Consider the following 14,272-nt stretch of genomic DNA (forward strand, 5'->3'; position numbering starts at 1 on the left):
GACATTCTGTGAAACAATAATATGATGTTGGAAAGAATTGAAATTGAATATTTGATGCATTTTAGTTCCCATCAACCCACATGTGTGGAGTGGTCCTTATCACTAGGCCGCCCATCCTTAGTGAGATGAAGCTGCCCCTAGGAAGACTTGCATTTCTGAAGAGGTATTTATCAAGCTGTGGGATGAGTTTTCCATTTTTATTGCTGGTCATGCTCTAATGTGTTTGCAGAAGAGATAGTGAAATTGAAATTGGACCGGTCCTATCTCTCCATGCCAGCTAAGAGCTGGCAGGCTGAAAAAAATTGTGCTGTGCAGCTCTCACTCTTTTAAAGCAAAGACTGAAGATATCTGTAAGGAAATGTTTCTTACCGTCTGGGAAAAGACAGACTCTACCACTAATTTGCATATGTTAGAAGGGCCAAAACTTCTTAACATACCATTGAAGGTCCTCGGATGAGTGACTTCAGCCTAACTTTATCAGTTCAACTCCCACCAGGGAACCACATTTCCTCAACATCCCCTTTTGTATCCTGCACTTTCCTGCCTCTCTGCCATTCTTCATGTCATGCTTTGACACTTTCCTCCTCCAGCTCTGCTCTGCTCATTGAATTCCTTCAAGGAACATCTCCAACAGATTTATCTCTAATGAATCTATTCAATAAATTACTATAAAGTGTCATAAAGGAAGCATTCCCTTGTGAATCTATACTTAGTCACATGCAATAGAGGCTATCAATCAACTAATGCTTTTCAAAAATGATTTATTTAACAAGTGTTCTACGCCATACACTGGGCTGCACTTGCATTCAGTTACAAGTAATGGCAACAAAAATTGCAAAAGTCAAACAGTGATCTGGACTCTGTGGGAGAAGGCGAGGGTGGGATGACTTGAAAGAATAGCTTTGAAGCATGTATATTACCATATGTGAAACACATCACCAGTCCAAGTTCAATGCATGAAACAGAGCACTCAAAGCCGGTGCTCTGGGACAACCCAGAGGGGTGGGATGGGGAGGGATGTGGGAGGGAGTTCGGGACAAGGGGACACGTACACCCATGGCTGATTCACGTCAACATATGGCAAAAAACACTACAATACTGTAAAGTAATTAGCCTCTAATTAAAATAAATAAATTAATTTTTTTTAAGTAAGGGAATTTTTCTCTTCCATAAATGGAGCACCAGAGCTGGATTCACACAATGATTTGAAAATATGGAAGATTTAGGCTTCATTTATCGTCCGGCTCTGCTCTCCTTACTGTAGGACTGTTGTGTTCATAGTTAGAAGATTTTGTTCACCCTAGACAAAAAGCTTCCATGTTCCTGATGAGAGGAATAAGGAGACAGTGATGCAATACGCCAGCATAATGGAGTGAGGACCTTCATGACAGTCAGGACCACTTCATGAAAATATGTTCCTCTACAACATCAATGACAACACTAGCAAAAATGGCAAGTCAACCTTTGCAGAACTCTGGAATTAAACAAAGGCTGGCCACAGTCCCAGTTTATTCAAGGACAAAGACCGAACTTCAGTAAAAACAGTGATGTTTCTGTGCTTTAACTTGCCCAGTTGCCTCTTCCTCACACATCTCTGTGGGACCCTGAGAACCAGCAGCCTCAGGATGACAGGAGATCTGAGCAGCAGTGACCCAGACACGTCTGGATGGGGAAGAACAAGGTAAAAGCTCCCAAAGCTTCACCCTTGGGGAACTGGCACTCTCCAGCCTGTCTGAAGCTCCCTGGAAACCCCCACTTCCAAGGCTATTCCTTACTGGACCTCACTCAGAAGTTGCATGCTCTGAGCAATTTTCTTCCATGCATACTTTAGTGGTGACTGTTTAATATCACAGCTGCCTGAGGAGGGAGTAATATTTGGATGAAACACAAAGCTCACCAAAAATAAAAGTTTTCTTTAAAAAAAATCTCAGGGATGAAATATCCATAGAAGCAATGAGAAAAACCCAACATATTCCTGGAACTAGAAGTCAATATGCTTATGCAAAGCTGTATGCATTCAAAAGGTCCCAAACACGGACTTCAGGGAAACTTGAAAGTCTGTGCAAGTGTGAAGTGAAGACTAAGGCAGAGTTGTACACTCTAAACACACTGAAGACAGATCCCCAAGATGAACACAGAGCTCATTAGCAAACACTGGAGACTTCCTGTGTCAAGACATTTAAATAAATCTCTGTGTAACTGTTACCTGACCACTAAAATAACAAGGCAGATGCTTCAGTGGTTCCATGTGAGAAAGAACACACACTTTATAGAATTAGTTGAGGAAAGTAATCAAAGCAAAAAAAACACAAAAACTTAAAGAAAATCAACAATCACAAACTCTGAAGAGGGGCAGGTGGAGAATCTGATTTCCATACTGTGTTATTTAAAATCCCAGTGTTCAACAAAATATTACAAGACATTTAAAGAAGCAGTAAGGTATGGCTTCTGTGCAGGAAAAATTAAGTCAATAGAAAGTCTGATAGCTCTGGAGGACTTATGAGACAAAGATGTTAAATCAACTATTAAAAATATGTGAAAAAAAAATGAAAGGAATCATGTCTAAGGATTTAGTGGTGTTCAGTTGCTAAGTGAGGTCTGACTCTTGAAACCCCATGGACTGTAGCCTGCCAGGCTTTGTCCTTGGTCCATGGGATTTCCCGTGTAAGAATGCTGGAGTGGCTTGCCATTTCCCTTTCCAGGGGATCTTCCCAAACCACGGATGGAACCTGGGTCTCTTGCACTGACAGGCAGATGTTTTACCAACTGAGCCAACAGGAATTAGAGGAAACATTAAAACAAATAAAAAAATATCAAAAAATATACAAATTGGAAAAAGTTATCAAATAGAAACAGGAGTTGACAAGTGAAATAACTGAGTTCACTGGAGGAGCTGAACAGCACATCTGAGTTACCAGAAGAAAAGGACAGGAAACTAATACATGTCAGTCAATACGTCTAATCTTGGTTCTGACAGTAAAGAATCTGCCTGCAATGTGGGAGACTGGGATTCAGTCCCTGGGTCGGGAAGATTCCCCAGAGAAGGAAATGCCAACCCACTCCAGTATTCTTGTCTGGAGAATCCCATAGACAAAGGAGCCATGGGATCTCAAAGACTCAGACAGGATTGAGCAAATAACACAATCCAAATCAAAGAAATTAAAGATAAATAAGATAAGTGAACAGGGTCTCAGAGACTTATGCGATTATCATAGGTACTGACATTCATGTAATGAGTGCCAGAAAGAGGAGAGAGAAAGAAAGGGGCAGATAGAATCATTTCTAAAAGTCTCAAAACTTCCCAAATTTGATTTTTAATACATTAATCTACATTTCAAACTAAATTCTGTTGATTTTTAATTTAAAAATATTGTAAATATGTAAAGCATCACATATTAAACATATAATTTTAAAAGTATTTACTCAAAATATTTGTCTATTTTTTACTATTAAAAAGTAGACAAATTTTGTGCAAACATGTTCTTTATGATACTTTTGAATCTATATCTTGCTCAAAATCTTGCACCACAAGTTCAGAATATCAGTTCTTTTAAGCATGCAAGCCATTGCAAAAATGCCAGGCTTCAACAATACGTGAACCGTGAACTTCCAGATGTTCAAGCTGGATTTAGAAAAGGCACGGGAAGCAGAGATCAAATTGCCAACATCTGTTGGATCATAGAAAAAGCAAGAGAATACCAGGAAAACGTCTATTTCTGTTTCATTGACTATGCCAAGCCTTTGACTGTGTAGATCACAATAAACTGTGGAAAATTCTTAAAGAGATGGGAATACCAGACCACCTGACCTGCCTCTGAAGAAATCTGTATGCAGGTCAAGAAGCAATAGTTAGAACTGGACACGGAACAACAGACTGGTTCTAAATAGGAAAAGGAATACGCCAAGGCTGTGTATTGTCCCCCTGCTTACTTAACTCATATGCAGAGTACATCATGAGGAACTCTGGGCTGGATGAAGCACAAGCTGGAATCAAGATTGCCAGGAGAAATATCAATAATCTTAGGTATGCAGATGATACCACCATTATGGCAGGAAGCAAAGAACTAAAGAGACTCTTGATGAAAGTGAAAGAAAAGAGTGAAAAAGTTGGCTTAAAACTCAACATTCAGAAAACTAAGATCATGGTATCTGATCCCATCAGATCAGATCAGATCAGTTCAGTCGCTCAGTCATGTCCAACTCTTTGCGACCCCATGAACCGCAGCACGCCAGGCCTCCCTGTCCATCACCAACTCCCGGAGTTCACTCAAACTCATGTCCATCGAGTCAGTGATGCCATCCAGCCATCTCATCCTCTGTCGTCCCCTTTTCCTCCTGCCCCCAATACCTCCCAGCATCAGAGTCTTTTCTAATGAATCAACTCTTCCCATGAGGTGGCCAAAGTACTGGAGTTTCAACTTTAGCATTATTCCTTCCAAAGAACACCCAAGGCTGAGCATTGTTACATGTTTTTAAATAATTAAAAAACACATTTTCGAAAAGAACTGGAGTTTATATCTCCATTTTAATCATTTCCTGTTATTGGTGCTCTGGTTTTCTCATAAATAGTGCTGTGAATTATATTTATTTTTGTAGCTTCTTTATGATAAATGATAGAAAGTCGTGTTACAGATTTAAAGGGTGCAATCTTTTAAAAAAGTCTGCACTGACTTTTGCTCTCAGTAATACATATTCACAAAATTATTACCATTCTAAATCTTTACTAAGATTAGAGATGAGCATAATGGATCAATGTTTCAAGTTGTATGTCTGTAATTACCAATAAGATGGAATTTCCGCCATATTGTTATCAGACTTTGTATTTCTTTCATGAATTTTCTTTACTTTCTTGGCCTTAGCCCACTGCATGTTGTGGATCTCAGGGAGACTAGATTAATAGCATCGTGAACGCAGCACGATTCCATCGTTTTCACGTGTTGATTACTGACGCAACCAGAGCGTCCTTTCTCTCTTCCTTATTGTGTTTTCATTTCCATCATCTATTTTGAAAAAATCTCACTCGTAGAAGACAATAGTAGAAAGCAGGAGTGAAGGGGGACCTGCTGGGAGAACACTGGCCACAACTGGGGGGCACAGAGTGGGGGGTGGGAACGCTCCGGAGCAGTGCATGCTGGGCCTTGTGTCTCATTGGTTGAGAGTATTGGGAGGTCCACTTTGGTCCAACAGAACTCACCTGGATGCATGTCTTCTGAAGACGAGGATAGAGGGAAAGAAGTTATGTCCATCAACTTATTCTTCTCCTGAATATTGAAGAGGAATTTTGATTATCATTCAAATGGATGAAGAATCAGTTGAAAGCAATCCACATAACTTCAGTTCAGTTTAATTGCTCAGTCGTGTCCCACTCTTGGGGACCCCATGGACTGTAGCACACCAGGCCTTCTTGTTCATCACCAACTCCCAGAGTTTACTCAAACTCATGTCCATTGAGTCGGTGATGCCATCCAACCATCTCATCCTCTGTTGTCCCCTTCTCCTCCTGCCCTCAATCTTTCCAGCAAAGGATCTTTTCAAATGAGTGAGCTCTTCTCATCAGATGGCCAAAGTATTGGAGCTTCAGCTTCAACATCAGTCCTTCCAATGAATATTCAGGACCAATTTCCTTTAGTATGGACTGGTTGGATCTCCTTGCAGTCCAAAGGACTCTCAGGAGTCTTCTCCAACACCACAGTTCAAAAGCATCAATTCTTTGGTGCTCAACTTTCTTTATGGTCCAACTCTCACATCCACATGACTACTGGAAAAACCATACCCTTGACTAGACAGACCTTTGTCAGCAAAGTGATATGTCTGCTTTCTAATATGCTGTCTAGGTTGGTCATAACTTTCTTTCATGGAGCAGGCATCTTTTAATTTCATGGCTGCAGTCACCATCTGCAGTAATTTTGGAGCCCCCAAAATAAAGTCTGCCACTGTTTCCATTGTTTCCCCATCTATTTGCCATGAAGTGATGGGACCAGCATCACATATTCAGCAATATGTGAACCGTGAACTTCCTGATGTTCAAGCTGGTTTTAGAAAAGGCAGAGGAACCAGAGATCAAATTGCCAACATCCGCTGGATCATAGAAAAAGCAAGAGAGTTCCAGAAAAACATCTATTTCTGCTTTATTGACTATGCCAAAGCCTTTGACTGTGTGGATCACAATAAACTGTGGAAAATTCTGAAAGAGATGGGAATACCAGACCACCTGACCTGCCTCTTGAGAAATCTGTATGCAGGTCAGGAAGCAACAGTTAGAACTGGACATGGAACAACAGACTGGTTCCAAATAGGAAAAGGAGTTCGTCAAGGCTGTATATTGTCACCCTGTTTATTTAACTTATATGCAGAGTACATCATGAGAAACGCTGGACTAGAAGAAACACAAGCTGGAATCAAGATTGCCAGGAGAAATATCAATAACCTCAGATATGCAGATGACACCACCCTTATGGCAGAAAGTGAAGAGGAACTCAAAAGCCTCTTGATGAAAGTGAAAGTGGAGAGTGAAAAAGTTGGCTTAAAGCTCAACATTCAGAAAACGAAGATCATGCATCTGGTCCCATCACTTCATGGGAAATAGATGGGGAAACAGTGGAAACAGTGTCAGACTTTATTTTTCTGGGCTCCAAAATCACTACAGATGGTGACTGCAGCCATGAAATTAAGAGACACTCCTTGGAAGGAAAGTTATGACCAACCTAGATAGCATATTCAAAAGCAGAGACATTACTTTGCCAACAAAGGTTCGTCTAGTCAAGGCTATGGTTTTTCCTGTGGTCACGTACGGATGTGAGAGTTGGACTGTGAAGAAGGCTGAGCGCCGAAGAATTGATGCTTTTGAACTGTGGTGTTGGAGAAGACTCTTTAGAGTTCCTTGGACTGCAAGGAGATCCAACCAGTCCATTTTGAAGGAGATCAGCCCTGGGATTTCTGAACTGAACTGAACTGCAGAATGCTCACTGTGTCATGCTAAGTCAAAAAAGAATTCATAACCCTGTTTCACACAGTATGTCACGCACAGTTACTCCAGTTTTGCTCTCCACATTTACATTTGCATAAGCAAAATTTTCCACCTTATAAGCCTAAGTTTTAAATGTGTAGTTTCATGGGAGAAAACAATTAGAAGTATATATAATATGTATTGATTGTTTTATGTAACAATTTGTACATTTTCCTTATTTTTTCTATTTCTAATAGACTCTACTGAGAACAAACTTCTTTTAAAATTGGCACAGAAACAATTAGCATCATAAAAACATTTTATTACTGAGAAAGTAACTAATGAGTTAATGCCCTGATACAAAAATTGGTGTTTTGGGTCTTACTTTTAATTATTACTTAGACTTCAAAACATTATTGGGTGTGTAGCACACAGTTAGACATAACCATGTTACCCCATTAACGTAAGGGCAACCCAAATCATGATAAGAAAGGGATACGGCAATCACTTTACTCCAAGAGAAAATCATATTTAGAAACTGCCATGAGCTAACTGTACTCAATGTGATACGGATAAATTTACAGAAGATACTCTGGAACCATTTTAGTACTAAAATAAGTACTTCATCAAGAAGTCTCCAGTTTGTGGGTGAGAAATGATTAATGTTTCCCAACAATCAGTAAATAAAAGATACATAGATGGTGAATAGACAGAGATAGACAGACATATGGGATGTAGACATTTTTAAATAACACAAGAAAAGGAACAAAACACAGTTCAAAGTGAAAGACTTATTTACTTATTACATTTGTTCACTTATCACTATTATTTTCTCTATTCTGTAAAGAGAACCAAGAATCAGAATTTCTGAATTTTCATTCTCTGCTGGTCTTCTATTGGGCATATATCACAAAAGGCACTCCACAAAAATTAGAACTTAACTGGATTACTGGAAATCCAGCCTCATGTCTCTATAAACATTCCTAGTGTGATAACATGAGTCAGATGAAGAAATCTTGGTTTTCCCTCCAGCCTGAAGCCCAGACAAAGCATGAGTTTAAGAAAGACCTGCATGATCAGTCGTGCTCAACTCTTCTGTGACCCCGTGGACTGTAGCCCTGCGCGCTCCCCTGTCTATGAGATTCTCCAGTGGGTTGCCATTTACTCCTCCATCGGATCTTTCCGACCCAGGGGTCAAATCCATGTTTCCTGTGTCTCCTGCATCGGCAGGAGAATTCTTCACCACTAAGCCACCTGGAAAGCCCGTAAGAGAGGCCTTCCCTGTGCTTATCATCTCCTGGTCCCAGCGGGTTGCAACTACCTGGCTTTATAACTCAGAGTTAGTAGAAAGAATTATTTACAAGTATTTCCTCCCAGGTTGGAGGGAGTCCTGGACCACATTTCATCACTACCCCAAGGAAGAACAATAAAATAAAAGATGAAATTCTAAATGGTAGAGAAATAAAAAAAATCTTGAAAAATATCTCTTCTAACCACATGGATTTTCCACCCAAAAGCTCTATTTAGTTTACTTATGTAAGTTTAAAAGTCCTACCATAGTAGGGTTAAATTTTCCACTATATTCCTTTACATGCCTCTTCCTTAAGGGTGAAGGAAGATGGGAAGTTTTATAACCCACTGGAGGTTATGCTCCAGCTACAATCACCCATTGCCTGGACAGTTTAAGTGAACAACTCGTTTTGAAACCAGTGAAGACATGATTTTAATATGCTTATGCTTTCTTCCATTCTATATTCCCAATGTTGTTTTAAGATTAAAGGTGCTCTAGGTATCTGGAAACAGTGACCTGATCTCTAATTTACTGCCTAAACCCAACATTTCAACTCAGCCCACTTCTGAATATAACTGCACACACGTATGTGACATGAACAGTGTGTTTCTCTGAAGATATGAGTGGTGACAGGAGAGATTTACAGACCTAAAACACAAAACCTGTCCCTCGGTCCTTAGAACTATCACTCTCCTTGTTTGGTTTTGTTTCATTGACCTATTTGTCACTGCTTCTGCTTGGTCTTATCCCACTCTAATAGCTTCATTTTCAATTCCATTCTTTCTTTCTTCTGATAATTATTATTGGTGTGTATGCTAAGTCGCTTCAGTCATGTCTGACTCTTTGTGACCCTACAGATTGTAGCCCACCAGGCTCCTCTGTCCATGGGATTCTCCAGGCAGGAATAGTAGAGTGGGCTGCCATGCCCTCCTCCAAGAGATCTTCCCTGACCCAGGAGTCGAACCTGCATCTCCTGCATTGCAGGCAGATTCTTAACTGCTGAGCCACCTGGGAAGCCCAATTATTCCATAAGTAAGAGTACGTCTCAAGATTCAAGGTCTGTGTCAGAGACTGCTTGCTGATCATCAATCCTATTTCCTTGCGTTTTAGGCCACGGTCAGGCTGTGTTTCCTAGCTTCATATACAGCCAGTGGGAATGACTTGTATATGTTCCAAGTCAGAACCATAAACAAATATTCTGGGCGTAACCCCCCACGCTCTTTACAGGTGTCGTGGCTGAACACTGGCCAGCAAGGTGAAGATGGTAACACTCTGGCGGCCTGAGTTCCTGAATAAAATATAAGGAACAGAATCTCCTACAGCTAGAAACGCTGATGTGGACCCATGCGCTCTGGTTAGATGAGCAGGAAATAAATTTTCTCTGTTACAGCAATGGAACTTGCACATTTGTTTTCTGTATCAGTTAGCCTACAGTAAACCAATCTAGAAATTGCTGTTTTGAAGTGGGGTGCTGCCCTAATGAAACCCTAAAATGTGTGCATTGTTGTAGCAGGCAGGCAGCAAGGGTCCAGGAACACCAGAGTCTTGCCGTCTGTGCTGAGCTACTTGGCGAAACTGCCTCCGGGGCTGATGTGGTCAGCAGAGCAGCTGGGTCAGATGGAGAGTCGGAGCATTGCATGTTTGGGCTGCTTTAGGCTGAGCTCGGCAGGTTTCCCAGGCGGCCCTAGTGGTAAAGAATCTGCCTGCCAGTGCAGGAGATGTAAGAAGCTTCCCTGGCTTGGGAAGATCCCCCAGAGGAGGGTAATGCACCCACTTCAGTATTTTTGCCTGGAGAATCCCATGGACAGAGCAGCCTGGCGGGCTACAGTCCATAGCGTCACAGAGTCGAACACAGCTGAAGCAACTTGGCTCGCATACATGTAGGCTAAGCATGGGGGCTTCCCTGGTAAAGACTCCGCCTGCAATGCAGGAGACCCCAGTTCGATTCCTGAGTCAGGAAGATCTGCAGGAGAAGGAATAGGCTACCCACTCCAGTATTCTTGGTCTTCCCTGGTGGCTCAAATGGTAAAGAATCTGCCCGTAATGTGGGAGACCTGGGTTTGATCCCTGGGTTGGGAAGATCCCCTGGAGAAGGGAACTACCCGCTTCAGTATTCTGGCCTAGAGAGACAAAACATCAGTGGTTTTCAAGCAGAAATTAAAGAAAATACAGAACATCTAAAAATAAAGAAAAGCCAAGTGCTTATGGGTTCAAATAGAAGAGAATAAGACCAATTAGAGCTCTGAGCAACAAAGGTTAATACGACTCTTCAATTGAACAGTGACCTCGAGCTGCCTTAAATACCAGACTCCAGCCTTTAAGATGCCTTTTATTTAAGGATCATGGGAGGAAGAAGAAAAGACATGTCCAGGAATGAAACTGGATGTGGTTTTCCCCCATGCAACTGACCAGAAATAGGTAAGTCAAAAGCATGATGGGAGGGTGTCACCCAAGAAACTGTGATTCTGGCCTGAAAAAAATCCTGTGATTGTTAGGTGACCTTGAAAAATCCTTCAGGGGTTAAACTTTGCACAAACCAGAAGCAAACCGCAAGCCCTCAGTCATTAAGGAGGGCACATCCCCTGTAACCTGCCTGAGGGGTAGCCATACAGAAGGGAACAGAAAACCCTTACAAATGAGAATCCGTTTTGTTCTGTTGTATAAAAGTCAGCCTCCAAAATGAGCCATTCAAAAAACAAATACTTGTAAGCTCACACAGTTTCTGGGGGTCAGGAATCTGGAGTCAGCTCAGCCAGGTGGTCTGACTCAGGCTCTCTTGGGAGGGTTCGGTCATGGTGCTGGCCTGGGCTGCGATAGTCTGAAGGCTCATCTGGGACTGGGATGTCTGTTCCTGGTGAGGCCTGACCTCAGACCCAGCGAGTCGATGCTGGTGGCTGGCAGAGGCTGTGGTTCCTCAGCCCGGGGCCTGGCCACTGGGCTGCCTCTGGGTCCTTAAACACAGCCACCAGCGCCCCCTACAGAGGACACCCCAAGAGAGAGCAAGGCAGAAGCTGCACGTGGTCATTCCTGCAGCACCCCGTTGGTCAGGCAGCCCAGCCCCATCCAGTGTGAGAGAGGGTGGCACAGGAGTTGTATTAGTTCTTAGTGCAGCTGTAATAAAGTACCACAAATCAAGTGGCTTCAAATAGCATCCTATCACAGCTCTGCAGGCAAGACGTCCAAAATCCAGGGGTCATCAGAGCTGCCTCTTGCTGGAAGGGAGAATCTCTTCCTTGCTGCTCTCAGAGGTTGCTGGCAATCCTTAGCCATCACTGGCTTGTAGATGCATCACCCAGGCTCTGCCTGCAGCTTCCCATGAGGCCCTACACTCTGTCTTTGGGTCTACAAATCTCCCTGTTTCTTGTAGAATTATGGCTGATTTGCATTGTTGTATGGCAGAAACCATCACAACATTGTAAAGCAATTTTCCTCCAATTAAAAAATACATTTTAAGAAAGTTCTCTCTTCTTATAGGGAGGGACAAGTCATTGGATTTGCAGACCCACCCAACCCAGTATGACCTCTCCTTAACTTGATTACATCTGCAAAAAAAACCTTATTTCCAAAAAAAAAAAGAAGACGAAGTTGCATCCTGAGATTCTAGGCAGACGTGATGGGGGCGGGGAGGGTGGTGTGGAGACACTACTGGACCGTAATAGACATGACACCAGGAGCTGAGAATCGGTGAGGACCCTCTGAGAAGGTCACTGCTGCAGCCGCTGACACCGGGGTTTAGTTGCTGTCATCACTGTTATAGTTGTTATTCACCTTAATGTTCATTGTTTTTCCTTTTTACTCCTCAAATTCTCCTTGGCAATAGGTTCTACTCTGGTGGCTTTCACTACCAATCTGAAGCTGATGGAATACCAACTCCCACCTGCAGCTTTGATCTGTCTTATGAGCTCCAAACCACATTTTGACTTGCCTGGTTAACATCTTGATGCAGCATTCCCAAACCTTTGAAGCAACATTTTCTAAACAGGATTTCCTATATAATCCCCACAGACACATGACAAACTACTCCCATTCCGATATATCATCAATGCCCCTCTAGTGCCACTGTGAACAATCGTTAAATTCACTTCCTTGCATCCACCCATATCTTATTGCGGCCACTGCCCACGTTCATAGCTGGAGCTGACGGCCCTCCTCCTACCATCTTGCTTCTTCGAAATCTGGGCTATTTACAGCCACCAGCAGCAGGCTTGCTTCCATAAATTCAGAGGAAAAATGCCACTCCTCTGTTATAGTCAGTGGCTTCTGTTTCAAATTTTTCACTCTGGTATGTAAAAGCCCCAGGTTGATGAAGCTCTATCCCCACTAATATAATCTGTCCTTTGTCTGTCTTTACTCAAGTTGTTTCTTCTGCATGAACTGTCATTCACAATTCCCGGCATGTTTTAAGTGATCTCTCCAGTTGTAGATTCTTTAAAAAACTATTCCACAGAATTTTTTCTTGAAGTATTCACAGATAAAACTGGCTTCTCCCTTCCTTTAGCCTCAGTATTATAGTGTGCCTCACTTACTTTCTATCTGCATCGGAATAAAATCATTTACAGACGTACCTTGCTCTCTGACCAAATGGTAAGATTTTAGAGAAAAGGGGCAGATTCCTGGTCATCTTGCTAACCCCAGGGCCAGACGGAGGAGATCTCCCCCAAAGTAGAAGTTTGATAAGTGCCGATTGAATATGTGTTGAATAAATTATTACTGAATTACTTTAGATTCTAAAGTTATGAGTACTGCAGGCAAATATTCAATTAGACACAGTTTTATCATCAAAATCCCATTAAGGCATATTTGTTCCTTCCATTGTAAGGAATTTCAATGATCACCATCTAAGTTTAAAATGTCAATGTGTTTGCTTCGTCAGCACATATACTAAAATTGGAAGGATACAGAGAAGATTAGCATGGCCCCTTCGCAAGGATCATATGAAAATTCATGAAGCATTCCATATTTTTCCTGTGTATAAAGTAGATATCTAATGAGAACCTACTCTATAGTGCAGGGAACTTCACTCCATGCTTGGTCTAGCAAAGATGGGATATACATGTGCATAAAACTGATTCACTTTGCTGTATAGCAGAAACCACACAACACTATAAAGCAACTATACTCCAGTGAAATATACATTTTTAAAAAATGTAATAAAAAAAAGTCAGCAGTCAATTCCATGATGTTAGAGAAAGAAAAAGAGAAAGAAACAGGGAGAAAGATAGGTACCCTACTTATCATCCTGTAATCAGAGGAAGATATTGATTCCGTGTTTTTAAGTGCTTTTCAAAAGAAGTTCAGAACAATAGAATGAGTGTGAGTTTGGTCTGGCTACTTTTCTTCCCCAAATAATAGTTGATGGAAGATGCTCTGGCCGTGATGGGCACTGGAAGTGTTTTCATTAGGTCTCTCGGAGATTCATGCCCTTTCAGAGAGTATTCCCTATATTTCACACAGTAAGATGTTACCTTTAGATCAGCCCACGAGGGCATCCCAGACAACCTGGCTGGAATGTGTGTCAGACATTCAAGAAGAGCGAAATCAGAAAGGCTTGATCCAGTTTCCTTGTACCATTTTTTTCCAAAAGTACATTTTCACCAGAGCCAGAAACCAGGGGACTAGATTCGGACTGTGGATTGAAAGGTCCATATTTGTAATCCACCTGATGCCTTTTGCTGGGAAATATTACACACTACATTTGATACAGCCACAAGAAACATTACCAGTTCACTCATTTATCCCCTGTTTTGCAGCAGAGAACTCACAAAGTGGCTCTGAGGAGCAAGGCTCTGGAGAGGGCTTCCCCAGACACCGAGGCTCCTCTGCAGGCCTGTCCACACAGCTTCTGAGAACAGCTTGCAGTTTCCTCACCCACACTTGACTTCCGGCCTCAACCACACTTGACTTCCGGCCTCAACCTCACTTGACTTCCGGCCTCACCCTCACTTGACTTCCGGCCTCACCCTCCTGTGCTTGATTCTGGTCCTTACTCGTGGTGCATTCGACCCAGAGAGGCCCTGGGCAAGACGGGCTACCAG

At 42.1% G+C, this 14,272-nt stretch overlaps 1 non-coding gene across 1 annotated transcript; it reads left to right on the plus strand.

The window, feature by feature from the left end:
• The first annotated feature begins 13,094 nt into the window (after positions 1-13,094).
• LOC147366466 (U6 spliceosomal RNA) lies at positions 13,095-13,201 on the plus strand. Its single transcript, XR_015133523.1, has one exon. It is a non-coding gene; the product is annotated as a U6 spliceosomal RNA (small nuclear RNA).
• Positions 13,202-14,272: the final 1,071 nt, after the last annotated feature.

Source organism: Bos grunniens, chromosome 9, assembly GCF_055505025.1.
Source record: "Bos grunniens cultivar Pamir isolate PY7600 chromosome 9, Bosgru_T2T1.0, whole genome shotgun sequence".
NCBI classification, from domain to species: Eukaryota; Metazoa; Chordata; class Mammalia; order Artiodactyla; family Bovidae; genus Bos; species Bos grunniens.